Source organism: Hordeum vulgare, chromosome 3H (assembly GCF_904849725.1).
Source record: "Hordeum vulgare subsp. vulgare chromosome 3H, MorexV3_pseudomolecules_assembly, whole genome shotgun sequence".
In the NCBI taxonomy this organism is placed as follows: domain Eukaryota; kingdom Viridiplantae; phylum Streptophyta; class Magnoliopsida; order Poales; family Poaceae; genus Hordeum; species Hordeum vulgare.
Window position 1 is genome coordinate 616,609,088 of NC_058520.1, and position 24,871 is coordinate 616,633,958.

Consider the following 24,871-nt stretch of genomic DNA (forward strand, 5'->3'; position numbering starts at 1 on the left):
TTCCGGAGCTCCTCGTGACGTCCTGGATCTCATCCGGGACTCCGAACAACATTCGGTAACCAACCATATAACTGAAATACGCATAAAACAACGTCGAACCTTAAGTGTGCAGACCCTGCGGGTTCGAGAACTATGTAGACATGACCCGAGAGACTCCTCGGTCAATATCCAATAGCGGGACCTGGATGCCCATATTGGATCCTACACATTCTACGAAGATCTTATCGTTTGAACCTCAGTGCCAAGGATTCATATAATCCCGTATGTCATTCCCTTTGTCCTTCGGTATGTTACTTGCCCGAGATTCGATCGTCAGTATCCGCATACCTATTTCAATCTCGTTTACCGGCAAGTCTCTTTACTCGTTCCGTAATACAAGATCCCGCAACTTACGCTAAGTCACATTGCTTGCAAGGCTTGTGTGTGATGTTGTATTACCGAGTGGGCCCCGAGATACCTCTCCGTCACACGGAGTGACAAATCTCAGTCTTGATCCATACTAACTCACTAACACCTTCGGAGATACCTGTAGAGCATCTTTATAGTCACCCAGTTACGTTGCGACGTTTGATACACACAAAGCATTCCTCCGGTGTTAGTGAATTATATGATCTCATGGTCACAGGAATAAATACTTGACACGCAGAAAACAGTAGCAACAAAATGACACGATCAACATGCTACGTCTATTAGTTTGGGTCTAGTCCATCACATGATTCTCCTAATGATGTGATCCCGTTATCAAGTGACAACACTTGCCTATGGCCAGGAAACCTTGACCATCTTTGATCAACGAGCTAGTCAACTACAGGCTTACTAGGGACAGTGTTTTGTCTATGTATCCACACAAGTATTGTGTTTCCAATCAATACAATTATAACATGGATAATAAACGATTATCATGAACTAAGAAATATAATAATAACTAATTTATTATTGCCTCTAGGGCATATTTCCAACAGGTGAATCAACTAGATTTTGGGAAGATACATGGTTAGGGAAGACGCCCTTAGCTTTACAGTATCCGCAGCTGTATAATATTGTCCAACGTCGACAAGCATCCGTTGCGAGAATATTATCTGCGACGCCTCTAGATATTCAATTTCGGAGAGCCTTGATTGGCGCCAGATGGACCAGTTGGCTTCACCTTGTTCGAAGATTAATGGATGTCAATCTTTCGAATTTACCAGATACTATTCATTGGAAATTGACTAAGGATGGGTCTCTCACTGTCAAAACTATGTATTTGCATCTCATAGATGTGGTGTCGATTGAAAATTCCAAGCATATTTGGAGAGTCAAAGTCCCGTTGAGAATAAAGATATTCATGTGGTTCGTCCACAAAGGAGTTATTCTAACAAAGGATAATTTAGCAAAACGTAATTGGAAAGGCAACTAAAGATGCAACTTCTGCCAGAACAATGAATCTATCAAGCACCTATTTCTCGAATGCCCTTTTGCGAAACTATTATGGAGTTCGATCCAGATTGCTTTTAATATCAGCCCCCCTAACAGTATCAACACGTTATTTGGGACGTGGGTAAAGGGTGTTGATTTACAGCTGGGACAGCTTATTCGTGTGGGGACCTGTGCATTGTTGTGGTCTATTTGGAATTGCAGGAATGATTTAGTATTTAACAAATGCAGTTCCATCAATTTTTTGCAGGTTATATTCAGGGCTACTGCCTTGATCCGCACGTGGTCATTACTCACTTCTGCGGAAGCCAGGGAGCCTATGGTTACTGGGTGTGTCAGCTGGAAGATGGTAGCCCAGGGTATCTTGAATCGGTTTGGATGGCGGCACAATAATAAGATAGGTGGATAGTCATCTAGGTCTATTTATCATTGCCGATTGTGACGCGGATGGCGTTTTGTATCTTTATTTTTCTCTAAGATTGTTATATTTGTTTTGAACTCATTTCTCATTTTTAATAAAGGGTTGTATGCATCACTCGATGCAGAGGCCGGAGCGATGCCTCTTTTTTTTTAAAAAGAACTGTTGTTTAGCAGATTGCAAAAATTGTAAATAACACAATTTAGTCTACGTGTGTACATTGATAAACCGCCAGAAAACAACGTGATGTACGTGCACATAGACACCACTTTATACTCGAACGTTATGTACTGAGTCGTGGAGCTTGAAGCTCAGGCGAAGTCAGTGAATGAATGACGCCTCAATGTCAACCAGAGCATCGCGTGGATTTGCGTCATCTCAAAGATGCACACTCACGCCAAACATGAGATGTGTTCCATGGGTACAAGGCACATCCATTTTCACTGGTTGGTTGTACCCTTTTTTGTGTTTTGCCTCAGAAAACAAAGCTTCTTTTATGGTATAAAAAATGAATCCACAGCCCTGTGGATCACCTCTTCAGTTTGTCTTGTGTACCAAGAGACAGTGGTGAATCTAGTAAGGAGGCTTTAACAGGCTTAAGCTCCCCCCTCTAGTACTACCAAATTAATTTTTAATACTAATCGCAAGGCTCAATCTAGCCACTTACTAGCCCAACCAACACATGTTAGCATTACACAGGCAGTTCAGCTCCTCCTTCATTTTTTTTCTAGATTCAGCACTGCCAACAGGGGCTGACCTACGTACGTGCAGCCGGTGTCACAGGACACCGGGTAATTCAGTTCATGTATTCCATGTGACACCGGGCAAAAGTTAAGAATCAAAAAAAGAAATTGAATTTTGTGTGTGTATTTATTTTCCTTTTGTGTAATAATATTAGGATTATTATTATGTAACTGCTGCATGATGATTTGCCCACACATCACATTACATAAAGTCAGAAACAGTGGGAAAAAAAAGATTCCAACAATGACAAATATTTACAAGCATGGACAGGGAAATGGGAAACTATAAAAGGACGAAGATTTTTTCCAACGAGCAAAGATGATATATTTCCCACTTGCACCTGGTGACAATTTTTCTTCCGTTTCAACCTCTTCTTAAATTTTTTCTTCTCATCATAAGATTGATTTTGTTTTATCCATGTGCATGTGTCCATGGCTTTAAATGCCGCAAGCCAAAGAATGACATGATGGTGATCAATCAAGTAAGGTGGCCAATATGTCATATGGCTTTGGGGATGCTCATGCCAGCCGTTTTGTTCCTATCCAATTATGGAGAAGGGAGGATACCATGAAAAACGTTCGGTTCTTCAATGAGATGGTGTCCTTGATTCAAAAAAAAAAAAAAGAGGCTATCTTGTGATGCACAAGTGGAGAGTGATTCTGTTGCAAGATTATTTGTGTAACCCATCAGATCACCGTAACAAATGACAAAAAGGCCCAAAGAGTGACTGACACTTGCAGACGTGGATAGCCAAGGAGCATTCTGCATATCGCTCCAATGAGCAAAGATGGTTTTTCTTGTGATTCATAAGATCAGCATAAGTAAGGACCAAAAAATGGTCTCGAACCAGCTGAGCTAACAGGCCTCTTTGCCTGTTGTAGTTACTCAACATATAGTATGGGCCACTTTTATTTCTTTTTTTACACAACAGAAAATGCGAAAAAAACCCGAAAAACAAAAAGAATTGGCTTCGCCCGGGTTCGAACCGGAGACCTTCAGTGTGTTAGACTGACGTGATAACCAACTACACCACGAAACCATCTGGTGCAAGAGCTCTTTTAACGGTATTTAAGTGCATGCGCATACCACAGCAACCTCTAGCAGGTTATTTTACACATACTGTACTTAGTACTGTATACGATTGGTGAGGCAGGGGATGATCGAAAAAGCAGTATGCCGTTGGCGCGGGCTCAATCCGCATCATACTTTGGTGTCACTCATTCCGGCCGGAAGATGGAATCGAGTAATCGCTTGCCTATCTAATCTACCTACGCAGTAGCTGTCTGTTACAGGCAAGCAAGCAAGCTGCTCAACATTCGACGACAAGGGCGACATGGATATGCCATCAGATCAGAATATCCATTCTATTTTTCGATATATCGGACCACCAACAGCTGCTCCCGCCAAAAAAGAAAAAAAACGTAAGTAAATTCAGTCCAAGTAACCTTTATTTGCCCTGGTAAACATGCACCAGCAGGCAGTCCACTACACTGCTGGTGGCCTTCCAGCTAGCTACTAGTACTACTAGGTTAGGATTATTAGCAATTAAAATCTATAAGCACAAGAAATATGCCACTTATACACATGCATGTAGCAGTCGAAACGAAACGAATGGAATGATCCTAGTAACAATCTATCAGATATTGCAGTCCATTCAGACATTGAGTGGGATCAGGACTGACAAGCAGATACTGACTGACATTCAGTAAGCCCAAGCAAAGCTTTGGATGATTAATCAGGTCTGCAAAACCAAACAGGAACCGTAAATCGTCACAGATGCAGAGATTTCTAACCTTGGGGGGCTGAATTCTTTATGTCAGAATCTATACCCCATAGATGAGCTTAATGAAGGTCAGGATTCGGTTCTTGATAACACTGTAGGCGACGAGGGTGTTGGTCATAATGACTCCGATGATCATGGTTATATGGACCAGGATCAAGGGCAGAAAATTAAACGGACCTGGAATAGGAAAGTTTATCCGGTCTCTGCTATTCGTAGGAGTGCACGATTTAAGACTGCTAAGAAATTCTATGATGAAAGATGAGAGGGATTTTTTGGAATAGCAGAGGTCTTCGCGACTTGGCTAAAACTAGATTCCTCGCTGAAGCCATGACGGAGCACAAGCTCGACTTTATTGCCGTCCTAGAGACTGGGAGAGATAAGTTCTCCTCTCAGTTTCTGAGCTCCCTCTCAGCAGGGATAGATTTTGATTGGCACTGTCTTCCACCAAGAGGAAGGTCTGGAGGGATATTACTAGGAGTTCGATGTGATACACTCCAGGTTAGGGAAGTAGTGTTCGGCGATTTTGCGGTAAAATTCAAGATTACATCCAAAATGGATGGTTTTAGGTGGGCTCTAGTAGCGGTGTATGGGGCTGCTCAGCCTGAGCTTAAATCTGAATTCTTGGCCGACTTAGTTCGCATCTGTGATGAACAACTGCCTTTACTGATAGGTGGAGATTTTAATATTATCCGTTGGGCCTATGAAAAGAATAATAGCAATTTTGATGGTAGATGGCCATTCTTGTTCAATACTATTATTGAGAGCCTAGAACTACGGGAGATAGAACTCACAGGTAGGAATTTCACTTGGGCAAATTCCCTTCCAAATCAAACTTTTGAGAAGTTAGATAGAGTTCTTACCAGTGTGGACTGGGAACAGAAGTTTCCTTTGGTTTCGGTTCGTGCACTCCAAAGGGCGATTTCGGATCATACCCCCTTGTTGTTGGATACTGGGGATGCATTATATCTGGGTAATAAAGATAGTTTCTCTTTCGAATCCAGTTGGTTCTTAAGGGAGGGATTTATGGACCTGGTTCACAGGGAATGGAATAGGTCATCGGGCGGTTCAACGAGTATACAACGTTGGCAAAATAAAATCAGACACCTGAGATAGTACCTTCGCGGTTGGGCCAAGCATGTCTCGGGGACATATAAAGATGAGAGAGATAGGCTCATAAACTTTATCGATGAGCTGGATAGAAAAGCAGAGAACTCTGTTTTAGATGAAGATGAACGTCAACTAAGATTTGAGGCGGAACAAAGGCTCCGTTCTCTTCTCAGAGAGGAGGAGATGAAGTGGGCGAATAGAGCTAAAGTTAAAGCTATTATTCTTGGGGATAATAACACTAAGTTCTTCCATTTAATAGCTAATGGCAAGCACAAAAAGAAGAGGATAGTGCAGCTTGAACAGGATGAAGGCACCATAGTTGGTCATGAGAATCTAAAATTATATATCTCTAACTATTATAAACAGTTGTTTGGTGCTCATCAAGATAGTTTTGTGACTATGGACGAGTATCAGGTTGCAGATATTCCCCAAGTTGGGGAGGCTGATAATGAGTCTTTATCTGCTCCATTCTCGGAGAAAGAGGTGTTAGATGCGATAGGAGGTTTGAAGTGTGGTAAGGCTCCTGGTCCGGATGGGTTTCCGGCAGAATTTTACAAACACTGCTGGCACATCATTAAGAAGGACCTTATGGCTATGTTTGATGATTTGTATGCTGGTAATCTCCAACTATTCCATTTGAATTTTGGTACTATTACGTTGATACCAAAGAAGGAAGGAGCGTCTCGTATTGAACAGTTTCGCCCGATTTGTTTGCTTAATGTTAGTTTTAAAATTTTCACAAAGGTTGGAACGGATAGACTAACGAAGATGGTACACTCTGTCGTGCTATCTTCGCAAACAGCGTTTATGCCTGGGCGTAATATACTTGAAGGGGTAGTGGTTCTACATGAGACTCTGCACGAAATGCACTCTAAGAAACTAGATGGAGTTATCTTTAAAGTGGATTTTGAAAAGGCATATGACAAAGTCAAATGGTCGTTCTTGCAACAAACATTGTGGATGAAGGGGTTCGATGAGGTTTGGAGAAAACACATAGATTCCTTTATCACAAGAGTGTCGGGATCAAGGTCAATGATGATATTGGTCACTTCTTCCAGACACTAAAGGGACTAATACAAGGTGACCCTATGTCTCCCATTCTCTTCAATATCGTTACGGATATGTTGGCTCTGTTGATCAAGAGAGCTAACGAAAAAAACCTTGTTTCTGGATTAGTACCTCATCTGGTGGATGGGGGAGTTTCAATTCTACAATATGCTGATGATACGATTCTCTTTATGGAGCACGATTTACTCAAAGCCAAAAACCTCAAACTCATCTTGTGCCTTTTTGAACAGTTATCTGGGTTGAAGATTAACTTTAATAAAAATGAGTTGTTTTGTTTTGGGGAAGCCAAAAAGCAACAACACATATATAACCAGTTGTTCGGATGTGTGGCAGGGGAATTTCCTTTTACGTACTTAGGAATCCCCATTCACCATCGTAAACTATCTAATGCAGAGTGGAAATGTATTGAGGAACGGTTTGAAAAGAAACTTACTACTTGGAAAGGCAAGCTTCTTTCTTATGGAGGCAGATTAGTCTTGGTGAATTCGGTATTAACAAGTATGCCTATGTTCCTCCTATCCTTTTTTGAAATACCTGTCGAGGTACGTAAAAGATTGGATTTCTACCGCTCTCGCTTTTTCTGGCAGAGTGATGAGGTTAAGACTAAATATAGATTGGCGAAATGGGATATTATTTGCCGTCCTAAAGATCAAGGAGGATTAGGTATTGATAATTTGGAAACTAAAAATAAATGTCTGCTCAGCAAGTGGCTGTATAGACTGTCAATGGAAACCGATAGAATGTGGGTGGAAATTCTCTCTAACAAGTACCTGCACTCCAAATCCTTATCGCAGGTAGAAGCGAGACCTTTTGACTCGCCATTTTGGAAGGGTCTAATGCGGGTAAAAAGTTCATTCTACCACAGATCGAGGTTCATCATTGGAAATGGGGAATTGACTAGATTCTGGGAAGACACCTGGTTAGGAGAATCGCCTCTGGCAGTTCAATACCCACGGTTGTACCATATCGCCCAACGTCGACAAGTGACAGTTGCGGCGGTGTTGCGGGAGATTCCCCTTAATATTCAATTCCGCAGATCTTTAGTTGGGGATAGATGGGTTTCATGGTTGCATCTAGTTAGAAGATTAATGGAGGTTAATATTTCTGCTAGGTGTGATCGTATCTCCCGGAGATTAACACCAAATGGGCTGTTTACGGTTAAGTCCATGTATTCCGATCTCATTGACTCAGTACCAATTCCAAAATCAATACATATTTGAAAGGTTAGGGTCCCTCTTAGAATTAAAGTTTTCTTGTGGTTTGTTCACAAGGGAGTTATTTTAACTAAGGATAATTTGGCCAAACGGAATAGGAAAGGAAGTTCTAGATGTTCTTTCTGTCCAAGCCTAGAAAGTATTCACCACCTCTTTCTCGACTGTCCTTTGGCTAAAATTGTTTGGCGATCAATTCACATTGCTTTTAACATTGCTCCTCCTGTTGACTTGAACTCGTTATTTGGAACGTGGTTACAGGGAATTGATGTTCAATTGGCTAAATCTATTCGTGTCGGAGCATGTGCTCTTCTTTGGGCTTTATGGAATAGCAGAAATGATTTGGTTTTTAACAGAACTCGTGATATCCAATTCTTGCAGGTTATCTACCGAATTACCGCACTGATCCGCACATGGTCGTTACTAACTCCTGTGGCAGCCAGGGAGCTTATGGTTACTGGGTGTGCCCGCTGGGAGATGGTAGCAGAGGGTATCTTCAACCGGTTTGGATGGCGGCATATTAATAGGATAGGTGTTTCGTCATCTTCATCTTTTAGCCATTCCAGGCTGCGGCGCGATGTTCGCCATGTATCTCCTTTTTTCTTTTTTATATTTTCTGTACTTATTGGATACTTATTTGGATTAATATATGGCTGTATGCATCACTCGATGCAGAGACCGGGGCAAGGCCTCCTTTTCGAAAAAATCTGCTTTTATTTGGTAGCTATTTACTATGATAAGAATACCAAACAGAACCAAACAGATGTTATGCGCTGTTATGCATCAACAGAAAACACCGGCGATTCTTCTCAAATTATAACAAACAGATGACGATGATATTAGGCTGCACTGCAACCCATCATTCAGGGAGTCAGGCAAGGCTGAATCTGAGAGAGAGGCTACCGCTGAACTGACTGTCATGTAGCGAGGCCAAGCAAAACAATCAGTACGGGTCCATGAATGCCATGAGGAAAAAGGAATTTGCTTCAAAAAAGGCAAAACACACAAGTATCTACTGCAGACCCACTGATCGATCCGGTACTCACCACTAGAAAGGCAATAAAAGGTAATAACAATTTCTTCGATATGTGACGGATCAAATTGCCACTCATTCAGTGAGCAGAGAGCATAATTCAAACACACAGCCTTTTGTTTCCACAATTCACCAATTTAAATAAATTCAGTTATAGATGCTCCATCCACCAGCGAAAGAAAAGAGGGTGATCCACCATCCATTAGTCTTTGAAGCAAGACTCCCTCTTCCTGAATTTCTTCTTCTTCTTCTTCTGCAGTGCTGCTGCTGGTACGCAAAATCAGTTGCTTCATGAATGGACAAAGAAGCATGAAAGAAACTGAACCTGGCGGCATTGACCCCACATGGTTCTCACGGATTAAGCCAGCGCATACCGGAGCACTGAAGAACCTGACAGACATGGATTTAACAAATTAAGCCACTGCTGGACAATTGCTGCCGTTGGCACATCTCCAACAAATAAAGGAAGGAAGAAAAATTACCTTCAGTGCCGATCGCACATATGAGAGAGCAAGCAAAACTTGAGTACAAGAATCTGAAAGCAGTTAGATACCTTGTCTTATTTTGTCCATCATTGTTTCTCCTTCCAAATATACTACAAGAAAACAGACACCAACAAGGCCTATTAGCTCAGCTGGTTAGAGCGTCGTGCTAATAACGCGAAGGTCACAGGTTCGAGACCTGTATGGGCCATTTATCTTTTTTTTCTTCTTTTTCTACTCGATGGAAAAACATGCGAAAAAAATAAATTGAATTTGGTTTCGCCCGGGTTCGAACCGGAGACCTTCAGTGTGTTAGACTGACGTGATAACCAACTACACCACGAAACCTTAATGCATTTGGATCAACATATCCTCTACATACACATTTAGAGCATTCTTCAAAATAACATACCATCATGTGCTTTTGGTCCTACCTTCACAAGACGTGTTTCCTTTACGTTATCCATGGCAGGAAGTCACAACATTAATTATATTCCAAGATTTATGAAGCTAAACCCACAATAAATTATATATCCACGACGATGAAAGTACGTGGAATAAAAACCCAAAACACATCAACAAGTCCAACATGAATACATGGTGTTTTAGGAATCCTTGTATGGACGTATAGCCCATCGCTAACTCCCACCAATTCGGGAATGAAGATACTAGACACCGCCCCGAACAAATCTTACATTATTTTCTTAAAGTATTCTACATCAGTAACATCATCATATGACAATATATGTAGACCACTGAAAATAGCTGATCGACACTATGGCCCATTGCAAACTCCCACCAAATCGGGAGCAAGGACAACACCCCAAACAAATCTTATATTCTTTTCGTAAAGCACTCTACTCTAGTAACATCATTAGATGATAATATATGTAGAACACGCACTCTCGCTACTGCTTCTTTCTCATGGAAAGATTCTCGTGTTTTTCAACCGCATAGACAACAAGAGGGATGGCGGAAAGGGTTAGAGCATTCAATCTTGTCACATATGGGAGTCCTTCGTACGCATGAACATTTCACACTTCGTACTCATGATAATTAGTCATTGAAAAAAGGCATTATCTCTAGCAAGATATTGAATATAACTACAGTTCCAGTTCTTTCGTGTCAAGGTTTATGCATAGCTGTGAAAAAGTTACATTTGAAAATTAAAGAATAAATCAAATTTGCCTGCGTAAAGAAATTAGGAAACCATTCATCAGAACGCATATTGTGTCCTTGGTGGCTACCCCTGCAACCTCCGGAGAGGCAGCGGTGCTTGTGTGCAGCTGTAGACCCGCTTTAGGCAGAACAACTACGGTGGGGACAGTTGGTTCGTAGGTTGAACTCGAATATATTTTTATACACCAACATACACCATCGCATATTCCATGTCAAAATTTGACATTTTTCAGGTTCATTTTCTACATTTAGGTCATTGAGTGTATTTCTAAGCTACAAATGGATAGAATTCAAATTTGAAATGCGAGTGCGTAAACAAGTTAGCAAAAGTGGGTTGAAAAGAAGGGAAGAGACAAAATAAAATGAAAATAAAGTAAAATGATAAATAAAGTAAAATGGAGAAACACACATTTCACACATTTCGTACTGATTGGTTGAAAGGAGAGGGTGTAGATCGATGAGGTGGCATCACATGATAGATGTATCACATCCAAAAAAGAATCTGTCTAAATCTGTTTCTCTTATCTGTCAAATCTCTTGGTCCACATAGGCTGCATACGGCTGCTCTTCTTCCCCAGTCGTTGATGCTCCTCTTCTTTTTCGCCGAGCAGCCATCGGGGAGATAATCCATGGTAGACGACGTCATTGGACGCATGATGTCCTTCTACTCCCGACCTCGTGCGACCCTCCCTTTGTCTCCCTTGCAGGTCATCATCGCCATACTGGGCTCTTGCTGGCCCATGAGGCGGTATGTCTGTCACGGCCAACGTGTCGCCCCTCTAGCATTGTGCCCGAGAAGAGGAGGAGGCCGCCTTCCGCGAGCACCACCATGGCTAAAATGATTGGCTTCAACCGACCACGGTCACATCGGTAGTCTTCCGCCATGGAAATGTTAGTTTGCCGCTTGGTCCGGGGAAAAGGTCTAAGTCGATGACGCGACCCCGTTTTTTTGTTTGTGCGCACAATGTTTGCCATGTCTAAAACCCGGCACACAGTTTCCAATGGCGCGTCAGCGACAAAGGAAAACGAGTTAGGACGTGGGACATTGCAGCCACGCAAACTGTCACCTCAAAACCTGATACGTTCCCTCTGGAAACCATAATTTTTCTGAAACCTTCTTAGTGCACCCTTTAGAGATGACATAAGAACACCCTGGAAGGTTACATGTTTATCAGACTCCATTTGCAGTCTTTATAATTAAATCCAATAAGCTTCATATGTTTGGGTCGAGTCTTGGTACCGTGCGGTTTGGAATTCCTTGATAAAGCCTAGATATAGACTACAAAGGATTACTAGTTACTATATGCATGGTGTAGTTTCTAAAATCTGCCATACACTCAAATCATTTTAGCTAAGGATATAATTAAAAGAATATCATCCGGCTTTAGCAACTTGTTCTTCCATGATCTTGTTTGCTTCAAGGCGAACATTAATTATACGTACTGATGATGATGTGTCATGCTTACCTTGTTGATCCAAGTTGTGATGAAAATATCACATACATATCTATACATTGATTCTGTTATCTTATTACAGCTTGCTATTATCTATTTTCATATGGAATTGATTGGTTTACTGGCACATGAACCTGAATGAATAAAACAAGTGCAAGGGCTGGATCACATGGTGTTCCATTTGTGCCCCCAAAGTACACTTTGATGGAATGATGGATCCAAAGTGCACCTTGAGATGTCTTTTTTTCTTTTCTTTCTTGATTGAGAACTGATTTATTGATCCTGAGGTCTCATAGCTAATGCGAGTGATCCTGAGGTCGAGAGTTCGAGCCTCTCTCGCCCCAAGTTTTTATTTTTTTCTTATTGTTGTGGATTTAAATTATTTCACTTCTACCTCATTTTTTAAACTGCAATAGCTCTGAACTTCTTGTGTCCTGGTGCTTTTGCTCGTATGCAATCACAAAATTACATGCCACCTTGGTTTTTTTTTTCATTTTAGCGAGTGATCCCTCGCAGGATACCGCTATCAAGAAGAGATAACGGAAAAGAAAAAGAAAAAAAAGGCAGTGGCACAACTTCTGTTGATAACGGAAAAGAAAAAGAAAAAAAGGCAGTGGCACAACTTCTGTTGATAACGGAAAAGAAAAGGTGTGAGTGACCAGCCATATATATGTACAAACCTAGCAGAGGCAGGAGCCAAGATGAGAATGACAAGGTAAGAAGAGCACACCTGCACTGTGTGTTCATCATCCCTCAGGTCTTGAGGATCACCATGTGTTGAAAGCGAAGCAAGCAGCGACTGTGGCTCCAATTGCTGTTAATTTAACACCTCACATGATTGGCTTGATTCGCCCCGATGACACTGACAACAACGGGGAGCAAAGAAAATTGTGGACAAAGACCATGATGAAATTGGCTGGCTGGCTGGGGCAAAGCTACTCAGCAGCAGGCTCAGGCTGGCCCAAAACCATTTGGAATCAGGACTTGTCTTGGCTATTGCAACCTGCATCTCCTCCTTTTTCTCAACGCGCTCGCTCATATGTTCCTTTCTTTCCTCGCAAATCCCCCTTCTTTCCGTAAAGCACCCCGCTCGGATCCAGTAACATGCCACATGATAACATATACAACATGCGCCGCTGCTGTCGCTTCTTTCTCAGATTCTCCTGTTTTTCAATCAGAAAGACATCATTAGAGGGGACAAGAGGATGATGGAAAAGGCTAGAGCATGCCTCGAGAATTCATTGACGAGTGGCGGCCTTTCCAAAACACCCACAATTTGATCTTGTTGTTCCATGGGAGTATCATTTCCCTTCAGAACCAAACAGAGCACAACAACATATATAATAATTCTTCACAATACATACACACATAGTAATAAGACGAACGCGACATGACACATCCGTATGATGAAAATTCGATATAAGGTAAGGGGAAGATTTTGTAACAACTCTCGGTTGTACATACATGGCATGCTAGCGGGTTCATCACCAGCATCCATCTTTCGCGCAAGAAAACAAAAATGAAATCGAAAAAGAATTTAATGTATTTTTTTTTCTTTTGTATATATGCCTTCGACAAAAAAATACCTGGCATGTAATCTGCACTCTCCTCCCCTGTTAGTGCTCAGCACCGACCATCTACCTCCCATTTAATTGTTAAAATCCCACAAAAAAAGAAAGACCCCTCTCCTTTTTCCAACAAGAATATCTGTAATTCTGTATCCAAGAAGCGTCAGAAGCTGAGCAGGGAGCGTCTACGCCGCCTCTCATACATTGCCGTCCTCTTCGTGCCGGCCTGCATATTGACCGGCATCATGAGCAGCCTTGCGGTCTCGAGCTCCAACCGCAGTGAGGATTTCAGCCTCTTCAGATGCCCAAAGCACAGTGCGTGGCTCGGGGACGCGCCCTGGAAAAACTCTTGCTGCTCGGAGTGTAGGCCTTTCCTCTCGTACTTGGAGTGCCACTTCATTTGGAGGTAAGACAGGGATTTCCAGGGTGGCAGGGGCATGGAGTTCTGCTTCAGGGACCATTTCGCCGCGTCAACCATCACGTTCAGGAACTGCTTCAGTCTTGGAAGGGTGCCGACATAGACCACGGGGAGCGAGTCCAGCAGGGTGCCGTAAGGATCTACAGCTCTGGCTATTTCAAAGTGGCTCCTGAAGTCGATGTCGATGATCAGACGCTCTGGACCGTCAGGTCATTGTCCACTATGACATCAATGTACTCATGATCACCTGGTTGGCAAAACAAGAATCAGCACTGCATAACAGCACAATTTATCAAGAGAAACAGAAAGATGTCAGTATAAATCTAATTAAGCCTTCATCTGGTGGATATATTACCTCCAGGTATCTTGTCGAAGCCCTTGTTGGCAGAGACCCTGTACGACACGAACGATCTCTCGTAGACGATTACTTTCCGTCGAGAGCACACAAGCAGTCGTCGAGCCAGCCGAGTGCTTTCCGACGGTAAAGTATGTAGACGTACAAAGCTAACCTGCTAAGCAGGCAGGCAGGCAGGCACCTGGATGGATTCTCACGTAGCAGATGTGAGCTAGCTTGCACAACCGCAAGGCTGATCGAACCAGCACCGGTTCAAGCAACGGAACACGCACACGAAACACTGAAGACGCCGAGATGATTGCCAGAGGCTCGTATCGAGCCTTTGATTGTATTGCTTTGATCTGATCCAATACACAGGGGTTACATAGGTATATATATTAGCAAACTAGCCTAATACTAAACCTAGTCGGTGACTGTTTTCAGTCCGAGCCGGACATGGACAGCTTGGTTATTTCCAACAATCACCCCACTAAACACGATGTCCTCACTTCACAGCTTGGACGCCGATCCTTCTCCGCATCTCTGTAAACTTTTGTCGTCCCAAAGACTTGGTCAGGATATCTGCAAGCTGATCATCGGTGCAAACGTAGTTGACTTCAATCTTGCCTTCTTCCATGCACTGCCGTATGTAGTGATACCTTATATCTATGTGCTTAGTCCTGTCATGATGCACTGGATTCTTACACAGGGCAATCGCAGACTTGTTGTCAACATTGAGCACCACTCTTTCTGGTTCTTTATCTGTGAGGTCACCGAATAGCCTTTCTAGCCATACACCTTGACCCGCTGCGGTTGCAGCTGCTATATACTCTGCTTCGCAGGACGATAATGCGACCACCTTCTGCTTTTGTGATAGCCAAGTTACTATGCTCCTGCCCAAGAAATATGCCAGACCCGAGGTACTTTTACGGTCATCCACATCTCCTGCCAGGTCGCTATCACTGTAGCCAAGTAGCTCCACCATCTCCTTCTTTTTCTCTCTCAGATAGACACAACCGAAGTTTGTTGTCCCTTTGATGTACCTGAGTATATGTTTGACAGCTGTCCAATGTTCAGTCGTGGGTGCTTCCATGAAGCGACTCACTATGCCAACGGAATAGGCCAAGTCTGGTCGTGTATTCACAAGATACCTTAGGCTTCCGACCACACTTCTATAATCCGTTGCATCAACCGCAGGGGCTTCACTCCTTTTGCTAAGTTTAAGCCGAGGCTCCATTGGAGCATAAGTTGGTTTGCAATCCTCCATGCTACAACTTTCAAGTATCTTCTTTGCATATGCCTCTTGACATATTGTGATCCCGTTCGGCTTTTGTTGTACCTCGATCCTGAGGTAGTATGTCAAGAGCCCTAGATCACTCATCTTGAATAGCTCCTTCATTTGTAGCTTGAATCTTGCAATCTCCTCTTCGTCTGCTCCAGTTATCAAGAGATCATCAACATAGATGCCCACTAAGAGACGATCCTTGCCTTTACCTCGCTTGTACATAGCATGCTCGAGTGGACTTTTCTCAAAACCAAGAGAAATCAATGTATGGTCAAGCTTGATGTTCCATGCCCGAGGAGCTTGATGTAGCCCGTACAATGCCTTGTGTAGCTTCAACACCTTGTGTTCTTCTCCTTCTTTGATGTACCCCGGTGGTTGCTTCACGTATACTTCTTCTTCCAACTCCCCGTTCAAAAAAGCGGATTTTACATCCATGTGATGTAGCCTCCAAGATTCTTGAGCCGCGAGAGCTATAACTAGCCTCACCGATTCCATCCTTGTGACTGGAGCGAACACTTCCTCGAAGTCCACACCTTGCTCTTGCACGAATCCTTTAGCTACGAGCCGAGCTTTATGCTTGACCAAGTTTCCTTCAGCATCCTTCTTGACTTTGTACACCCACTTGAGCCCTATGGATTTGTGACCATTGGGAAGATCAGCGAGCTTCCATACTTTGTTGTCTCGTATTGATCCCAACTCTTCATCAATAGCACGACGCCAACACTCCTCAGTATTTGCTTCTTCAAATTTCGTCGGTTCCTCGACGCTAAGCAAACATTGTCGTCCTCTTCTTATAACTTTGACAGGATTAATAGTACGAAGTGCTTCCTCCGGATATAAATCCACCACTGGTCGAAGACGAACTGGTGTCGGCGGACGTTCCCTTGTCTCCTGTTCTGTCGAAGACGAGGAATTTTCATCTTGTGGAGTTGCCAAACTCCTGTTTTCTGGCGATCCAGGTTCTCTTCCAGACGCAGCTCCCAGGCTGCTCCCCTGTGGTACGCAGTCACTTGGTCGAGCGCTTCGAGCATTGCTTGGTGTGTTGCACGAGCCATCGCATGCCTCGTCTGCCGCGTCCTGCTGCGTGCCTTCGCGCGCCTCTATCCCTGCTTTATCTGGCGCGTTCGGCTGCGCTCCGTTGTCCAGAGAATCACTCGGCGTCGTTGTAGTCTCCGGTTGATTATCGGCATGCTCGTATTCGTTGTAAACAACGTGAAAGATTTCATCAGAGATCGGGTATACCGGCTCGGTAGAGTTCCAATTCCATGACCTTGCTTCTTCAAAGACCACGTCACGAGTCACAACCACCTTATTGGTAGAGGGGTTGCACGCACGGTACGCCTTCGAGCCTGCTTCATAGCCAACCAATATCATTGGAGTACTCCGATCCGCCAACTTACTTGTATGCCCGGCCACCGTCTTCACATGCGCCACACACCCGAAAGTACGAAGATGATCAACCGCGGGCTTATGTCCGTACCATGCTTCGTACGGCGTCATCCCAACCACACTCTTGGTTGGAGCCCGGTTCAGCAAATAAACGGCCGTATTGACCGCCTCACCCCAAAACTTGCTCGGGACCCCTTTGCTCTTCATCATGCTTCGTGCCATCGCCACCACGGTTTGATTCCTCCGTTCCACAACACCGTTTTGCTGCGGTGAATATGGCGCCGTAAGATACCGCTTGATCCCATGTGCTTCGCAAAATTCTGTGAATTCACGAGACTTGAATTCACCCCCCGATTGGTACGGAGGGCCTTCAGCTTGGCTTCGGATTCTACCTCGGCCGCCATCTTTACTTTCCTGAAGGCGTGCAAAGCTTGGTCCTTCGTCTTCAACAACACAATCCACATGTATCTGCTGAAGTCGTCGACGATGAGTAAGAAGTATTTGTTCCCAGCTGGGGTAGCCGGTGTAATGGGTCCGCACAAGTCTCCATGGACCAACTCAAGAGCTTTACTTGCTCTAAAGTTTCCCTCTCTCGGGAACGAGGCCCGCCTTTGTTTCCCAACAAGGCAACCGTCGCACACTTGCTCAACATGATCAATGCACGGTAGGCCACGTACCATCTCCTTTTGTCCAAGTTACCGAAGAGTCTGGAAATTTAGATGACCGTAGCGCGCGTGCCACTTCCATGCCGAGTCCTCCATGCTTGACAAGAGACATACTGGATCCACGCGATCCAAGTTGAGGACGTAGAGTCTGTTTGGCGACCTCTGCACCTTCATGATCAGCATCCTCTGATGGTCATACCCCCATAGATAGCCATCTTCGAGCACAATCTTGCAACCACGCTCCTCGAGCTGGACAAGACTTATGATGTTGCTCTTTAGCTTGGGAATATAGTACACATCTCTGAGTACCTTGTGACCGCCATTCTTCAGCTCAAACGGGACAGTACCTCGCCCTGTGATGTCAACGGTCCGCCCGTCACCGAACCGAACCGTGCCTCCAACCGAGAGATTTAGCTCAGAAAACTGGTCCTTGTCACCGGTCATGTGGTTGCTTGCTCCCGTGTCGAGGTACCACACGTGCCCCGCCGTGTTCACCCTCTTCTTGTCATGAAGGTAAACCTTCTCTTCGTCGAGCGTGACAACCTCGGTAGCTAGTGCCTTCGGAGCTGGACCATCCTCGTCCATAAGCTCGCATACTTCGACCATGAGCATCATATCGCTATCATCGCCTCCCTTGGCCATGAGAGCTTTTTCCTTCGGTGGACTCTTGCAATCAGACTTGAAGTGACCGAGGATTCCACAATTGTGACACCTTACTTTTTTTATGTCAAATTTTCTCCTTGGTTTTCTAGCCTTTTCTTCCTGTCCAGCGAGGTCCTTTTTCGCCGGGCTTTGCTTCTCCTTTGCTTTACTACCGCTTGTGGATCCACCTTGCTTTCCTTTCGACAGGGCCATCCATTGCGCCATTGTAAGCATGAGATGCTCACTCTCCTTCGAATCGCCGAAGCTGAGACGAATTCTCTCGTCGTGGGCCTTGAACCTTCCGACGAGATCCTCGACCGTGAGAGTGTTCAGGTCAAGACATTGCTCGATCGATGTGACGATTTGGATGTAGCGTGCCGGCGCGGCGCGCAAAAATCGTCGGACGATCGCAACTTCTTCTAGAGTTGAACCATAGCCGCGTATGCCGTTGACGAGGGTCTTGAGACGGGAGGCAAACTGATCAACCGTCTCGCTTTCCTCCATCTTCAGGCACTCGTAGCTTCTCATGAGGGACTGAAGGTGTGCTTCCTTGACACGGTCATGACCCTGGTGCAGGATCTTGATGGTCTCCCATGCCTCCTTCGCCGTTTTCTTTCCGACGAGGTGTTGCAGCACATCCTTCGGCATGGCGGAGTAGATCGCCGTTAACGCCTGACGATCCGTCCGGTACTTTGCCGCGCCCTTCGCGTACTCGGCGCCGCCGGGATCGACAACTTCCCAGAATTCCGCTCCCTCCATCGCGACCTCCATGTTCATCGCCCATAATGCGTAGTCCTCGCGATCCAGCCGGGGGAATTGCGACCCCCCAACCATCGGCATCGGTGCTCTAGCTCCCGCCACAACGATCTCCTTGCCCGGGTTTGACATGATCCTTCGATTGCTTTTCGAAGATCACGTCAATAAACCAAGCTTTAGATACCAATTGTTGGCAGAGACCCTGTACGACACGAACGATCTCTCGTAGACGATTACTTTCCGTCGAGAGCACACAAGCAGTCGTCGAGCCAGCCGAGTGCTTTCCGACGGTAAAGTATGTAGACGTACAAAGCTAACCTGCTAAGCAGGCAGGCAGGCAGGCACTTGGATGGATTCTCACGTAGCAGATGTGAGCTAGCTTGCACAACCTCAAGGCTGATCGAACCAGCACCGGTTCAAGCAACGGAACACGCACACGAAACACTGAAGACGCCGAGATGATTGCCAGAGGCTCGTATCGAGCCTTTGATTGTATTGCTTTGATCTGATCCAATACACAGGGGTTACATAGATATATATATTAGTAAACTAGCCTAATATTAAACCTAGTCGGTGACTGGTGACTGTTTCCAGTCCGAGCCGGACATGGACAGCTTGGTTACTTCCAACAGCCCTGCCATTTGGACACGCAGACGGCCATTTCGTTTCCCGAGTACCTCGGGAGCTTCACGAGCAGATGACGGATGCAGCTGCCAGTGCATTGACCTCTTACGAAATCCTGGAGCTCCGTCTCGTGGATGGAGAAGAGCAGCGAGTGAACCACGGAGAGCAGCTCGTTTTCCTTCTCGTCCCCAGCTTGCTTGTACATCTAAATGGAATGTGCAAAATGTCAGCCCCAGCAAACAAATCCCATATAGTTATCCAATTATTATTTGAGGCAAGACTAATGGTTGATCACAAATCGGCTACCTCATGATTACAGTAGGGGAACAACTGGTGCCCAACTGATGCTTTATTTCACCCCCAAAGCATATGATAAAGGCCTAAAAATGGTAGCTGAGACTAAATTGTACTGCTGTGGAATCAAAACTTGAGACATAGCCAGTTAAAATTACATCTGCAAGCTAGCAAGGATGCTGTAGATTTTTGTTTTGCGCTGTGGTCATGGAGTGAAATGAAATCAAACATGGCAGGCATATCAAATTTGTTGTTGATGTTACCATGGGCTATGGTTACAGATAAAATTGTTTCGACTTTAAAATGTATAACACCTGCAGTCCTGCAGGCAAACACCTGCACTGACTGTGTGTTCATCCATTGGATGCCACGGATCAAGCCGAAACTGCACATATGTTCCTGCAAATGCCCCCTTCTTTCAGTAAAGCACCTCACTACAGTCTACTCCCTCCGTTCCAAAATATAAGACCTTTTAGGGATTTCACTAGAAGACTACATACGGAGCAAAATGAATGAATCTATACTCTAAAATATGTCTATGTACATCCGTATGTAGTTTATAGTACAATCTCTAAAAGGTCTTATATTTAGGAACGGAGGGAGTAGTAAGTATTGTTGAAATAAGTTTCAGTTTCAGGTTTAAACTCGTCAGGGTTTTAGGTGTCGATAAATTCAGTTTCGTCACAAGTTTTTTCGGTTGCTTTAGTCAGACGACGGCGCGATCTGTGCGTCCGCGTCGCGAGTCATTAGGGGAGCCGTGCGCTCGATCCAAGTCTGGGATGGCACGACTCAGTCGGGATCGTGGCGATAGCCACAGCAAGTTTGTTATTTCAGCTCAATAAGAGGAAGAACAGCTACAGAAAAGCAGTTAGTTGAACACTGCACCAAAACCTCCTGAGTTCATCCCGTTGTTTCATCTCTCTCGTGCCGATTCCACCTTTGTTTGATCGCGAGTTAGTAAGGGTATAGCTGACAATTGGTATCAGAGCCTTGTTGATCCATACCTGGTGGAGGGATGCCGAAGAACGGAGGAGGCGACGCGTCGAAGAAGGCCGCCGACGGCGCTGACGACGCACCCAAATCCACTCTGTCCCTCCTGCGCTCCGGGCGCGATCTCGGCAGCGGCTCGGGCACGGCGTGGCCCACGCTGACGAGGACCAATTACAACTCATGGTCGCTGCTGATGAAGGTGATCCTCCAGGTACGACACCTGTGGGACGTCATCGACACCGGAGTAGGCGACTTCGACGATGATCGCATGGCGCTCGAGGCTATCCTCCGGGCCGTGCCGCAGGAGATGATTCCCATGCTCGCCGTCAAGGACATGGCGAAGGAGGCATGGGACGCGATCAAGAAGATCTAGGTAGGGGCTGATCGTGTCCGCGACTCGAAGGCCCAGAACTTCCGCAAGTAGTACGAGGATCTCAGGTTCAAACCTGGTGAGTCTGTCGATGATTTTGGGTTGCGCCTGCAGGAGCTGGTCCATCAGCTGGACGTCGACGGCGACCCCATCGTCGACAAGAAAGTGATCCTCAAATACACGCGGATCGTGCCGAAGAGGTACAGGCAGATGGCGCGGTCGATCGAGAGCCTCCTCGATCTGAACACCATGTCCATTGAAGAGCTCACCGGGCGTCTCAAGGTCTGCGAGGAAGACGACGACGACGAGCCGGCGGGCGCCGCCAACGACGGCCAGCTGCTACTCACGAGGGAGAAGTGGCGCGCGCGTGAGAAGGAAGACACTCCCTCCGGGAGTGGCGGCGGTGGCAGAAACCGCCGTGACAAGGGACGCGGCCACGACGGCGCGCGTGACAAACCGCGGGGGGGGGGGGGGGGGACAGGGGCTGCCCGCGATGACAAGTGCCGCTACTGCGGCAAACTCGGACACTGGGCCCGGGAGTGTCGCAAGAAGAAGCTCGAGGAAGCCCACCTCGTGAAGGAGGGGGGGCGAAGAGGAGCCCGTGGCATACCTTGCGACACAACTGAACCTCGCCCTCACCGTCGACTCGCGGGAGCAGGACGGCGACTGGGTGTTTCTGAACGAGGAGTAGGCGATCGTGCGGCTCGGCGACGAACAGGAGCCGGTCGACGTTCCCTGGTACCTCGACAGCGGCGCGTCGAACCACATGACCGGCAGCCGTGCTGCTTTCGTTGATCTGGACACCAAGATCATCGGCACCGTGCGGTTCGGCGACAACTCCATCGTCGACATCCAAGGGCGCGACACGGTGGTGATCTCGGTGGGCGGCGACGAACATCGCGCTCTGACTGACGTGTACTTCATCCCCAAGCTCAAGACCAGCATCGTCAGCCTGGGGCAGCTCGATGAAGGCGGGTGCCCATCCTCGATCCGCGGCGGCTACATGACGGTGTGGGATCGGCAAAACTGTCTGCTCGCAAAGGTACCACGTTCGCCCAATCGTCTCTACAAGGTCAATCTGAAGATTGTACAGCCTGCTTGCCTCTCTGTGCGCCGCGGCAACACGGACTGGACCTGGCACGAACGCCTCGGACATCAGAACTTCGGCGCTCTCCGCACCATGTCCCGCAGCGGCATGGTTCGCGGCCTGCCGGAGATCGGTCACGCCGACCAGCTGTGCGACGCTTGCTTGGCGGGGAAGCAGAAGCGCGCATCCTTTCCGCAGGCGCGAAGTTCAGGGCGACGACGCGTCTGGAACTCGTCCACGCCGATCTCTGTGTGCCGATCTCGCCGGCAACCCCGGGCGGGAAACGCTACTTTCTCCTCATGGTGGATGACTACAGCCGCTACATGTAGCTGGCGATGCTCTCCACCAAGGACGAAGCGGAGACGGCGATCAGGCGCATCAAAGCAGCAGCAGAGGTTCAGAGCGGGTGCGTACTACGCACCCTGCGCACTGATCGGGGAGGGGAATTCACCTCCCGCTCCTTCGACGATTTCTGTACCGACAATGGCGTCCAGCGCCACCTCACCGCCCCGTACACTCCACAGCACAATGGTGTTGTCGAGCGACGGAACCAGACGGTGGTCGCCTCCGCAAGAAGCATGCTCAAAGGGAGAAGCGTTCCCAGTGCGTTTTGGGGAGAGGCGGTGACGACGGCAGTATACCTGCTGAACCGCTCCTTCACGCGCGCAGTGGGCGGCAAGACTCCCTTCGAGCTCTGGCATGGGACGCCGCCGAGCCTGCATCACCTCCGCGTGTTCGGTTGCGTCGTCCACGTCAAGACAGCGCGGCCACACCTCAAGAAACTCGAAGATCGAAGCAGGAAGATAGTGCTACTTGGCTACGAGCCAGGCACCAAAGCGTGGAGGGTGTTCGATCCCCTGACCCAGCGTGTGCACGTCACCAGAGACGTTGTCTTCGACGAAGCGGCGTCATGGAGCTGGGAGGGCTCCGTTATAGAGATGCAGAACGACGATTTCGACATCGCCTACACTCCACCGACTACGGCCCTGCTCGGCTTAGTGGGCGCGCGTGAGGGCGCACCAGCCCCACCATCGAGTGCACCGGCGGAGGTAGACGACGAGGACGACCACGTGGAGGCGCCACCTGCAACACCACCACCAACGGGGACGCCCCCAACACCTCCCGTCGCTACACCACCTAAGCCACTGCGTGCAGGGGTGGAGTTCGCCACGCCAGGAGCCGACAACACTCCCACTACGGAAGAACGCGACTCTCCTATGCGAAGGTACAGAACCCTGGCAAACATAGAAGAAGAATTGGAGCAGGATCTTTTCCTTGCAGAAGGGGAGGAACCTGCAACACTTGCAGAGGCCTAGTCTGAGGCAGGTTGGCGGGCGGCAATGGCCAAGGAGATGGCCTAGATCAAGGAGAACGATACGTGGGAACTCTGCGATCTCCCAACCGGCCAACGTCCCATCGTGCTTAAGTGGGTCTACAAACTGAAGAAGAACCCGGCGGGAGAAGTGGTACGACATAAGGCGAGGCTCGTCGCCAAGGGGTACGCACAGCGCGCCGGCATCGACTTCGACGAGGTCTTCGCACCAGTGGCGCGCCTGGATTCCGTGCGCGTCCTCCTCGCCGTAGCAGCTCACCACAGCTGGGAGGTGCACCACCTTGATGTGAAGAGCGCGTTCCTAAACGGCGACTTGACGGAGGTGGTGTACGTCTCCCAGCCCCCCCGGCTTCGTCATCAGCGGCAAGGAGGGCAAGGTGCTGCGCCTGAAGAAGGCGCTCTACGGTCTTCATCAGGCACCGCAGGCATGGAACTCCAAGCTCGACCACACTCTTCGTTCACTAGGGTTTACTCGATGCCCATCTGAACATGTTGTGTACGCTCGCGGAGAAGAAGGCTCGCGTTTGCTGCTGGGAGTATACGTCGACGACTTGATCGTCACCGGCGGCAGCACATTGGAGATCGCCAAGTTCAAACAAGAGATGACGGACAGGTTCAAGATGAGCGACCTGGGCCTCCTATCCTACTACCTCGGCATCGAGGTGACCCAGCAGAACGGCAAGATCACGCTCTGCCAATCTACATATGCCGCCAAGCTGCTGGAGAAGGCAGGCATGGCGGACTGCGCTACAGCACAGGTGTCCATGGAGCCGCGCCTGAAGCTTAGTGAGACAAGCTCAAACCCGCCGGTGGACGTGACGCTCTATTGCTCCATCGTCGGCAGTCTTCGCTACCTGGTGCACAGCAGGCCGGACATCGCCTTCGATGTGGGGTATGTGAGTCGTTTCATGGAGAAGCTCACGACAGAGCATCTGAGCGCTGTCAAATACCTCCTCCGCTACATCGTTGGCACCAAGAACTACGGGTACGTAATCCATAGCAGTAGCAAGCAGCTCGAGCTCGTAGGTTACAACGACTTGGATCACGCTGGTGACCTAGATGATCGCAAGAGCACGACAGCCAGTCTCTTCCTCATCAACGGCTGCTCGGTGACCTGGCAGTCTGCGAAGTAGCAGGCAGTAGCTATGTCGTCATGCGAGGCCGAGTACATGGCCGCCTCTGCTACGGCATGCGAGGCTGCATGGCTCCGGCGCCTCCTGG

General features: G+C 47.1%; 3 non-coding genes and 1 pseudogene across 3 annotated transcripts; 1 reads left to right on the plus strand and 3 right to left on the minus strand.

The window, feature by feature from the left end:
- Nucleotides 1–3,543: 3,543 nt before the first annotated feature.
- TRNAV-AAC lies at nt 3,544–3,617 on the minus strand. The gene has a single exon. It is a non-coding gene; the product is annotated as a tRNA-Val (tRNA).
- Nucleotides 3,618–9,399: 5,782 nt separating this feature from the next.
- On the plus strand, nt 9,400–9,473 carry TRNAI-AAU. The gene has a single exon. It is a non-coding gene; the product is annotated as a tRNA-Ile (tRNA).
- Nucleotides 9,474–9,536: 63 nt separating this feature from the next.
- On the minus strand, nt 9,537–9,610 carry TRNAV-AAC. Its single transcript has one exon. It is a non-coding gene; the product is annotated as a tRNA-Val (tRNA).
- Nucleotides 9,611–13,492: 3,882 nt separating this feature from the next.
- On the minus strand, nt 13,493–24,008 carry LOC123442301 (annotated as a pseudogene).
- Nucleotides 24,009–24,871: the final 863 nt, after the last annotated feature.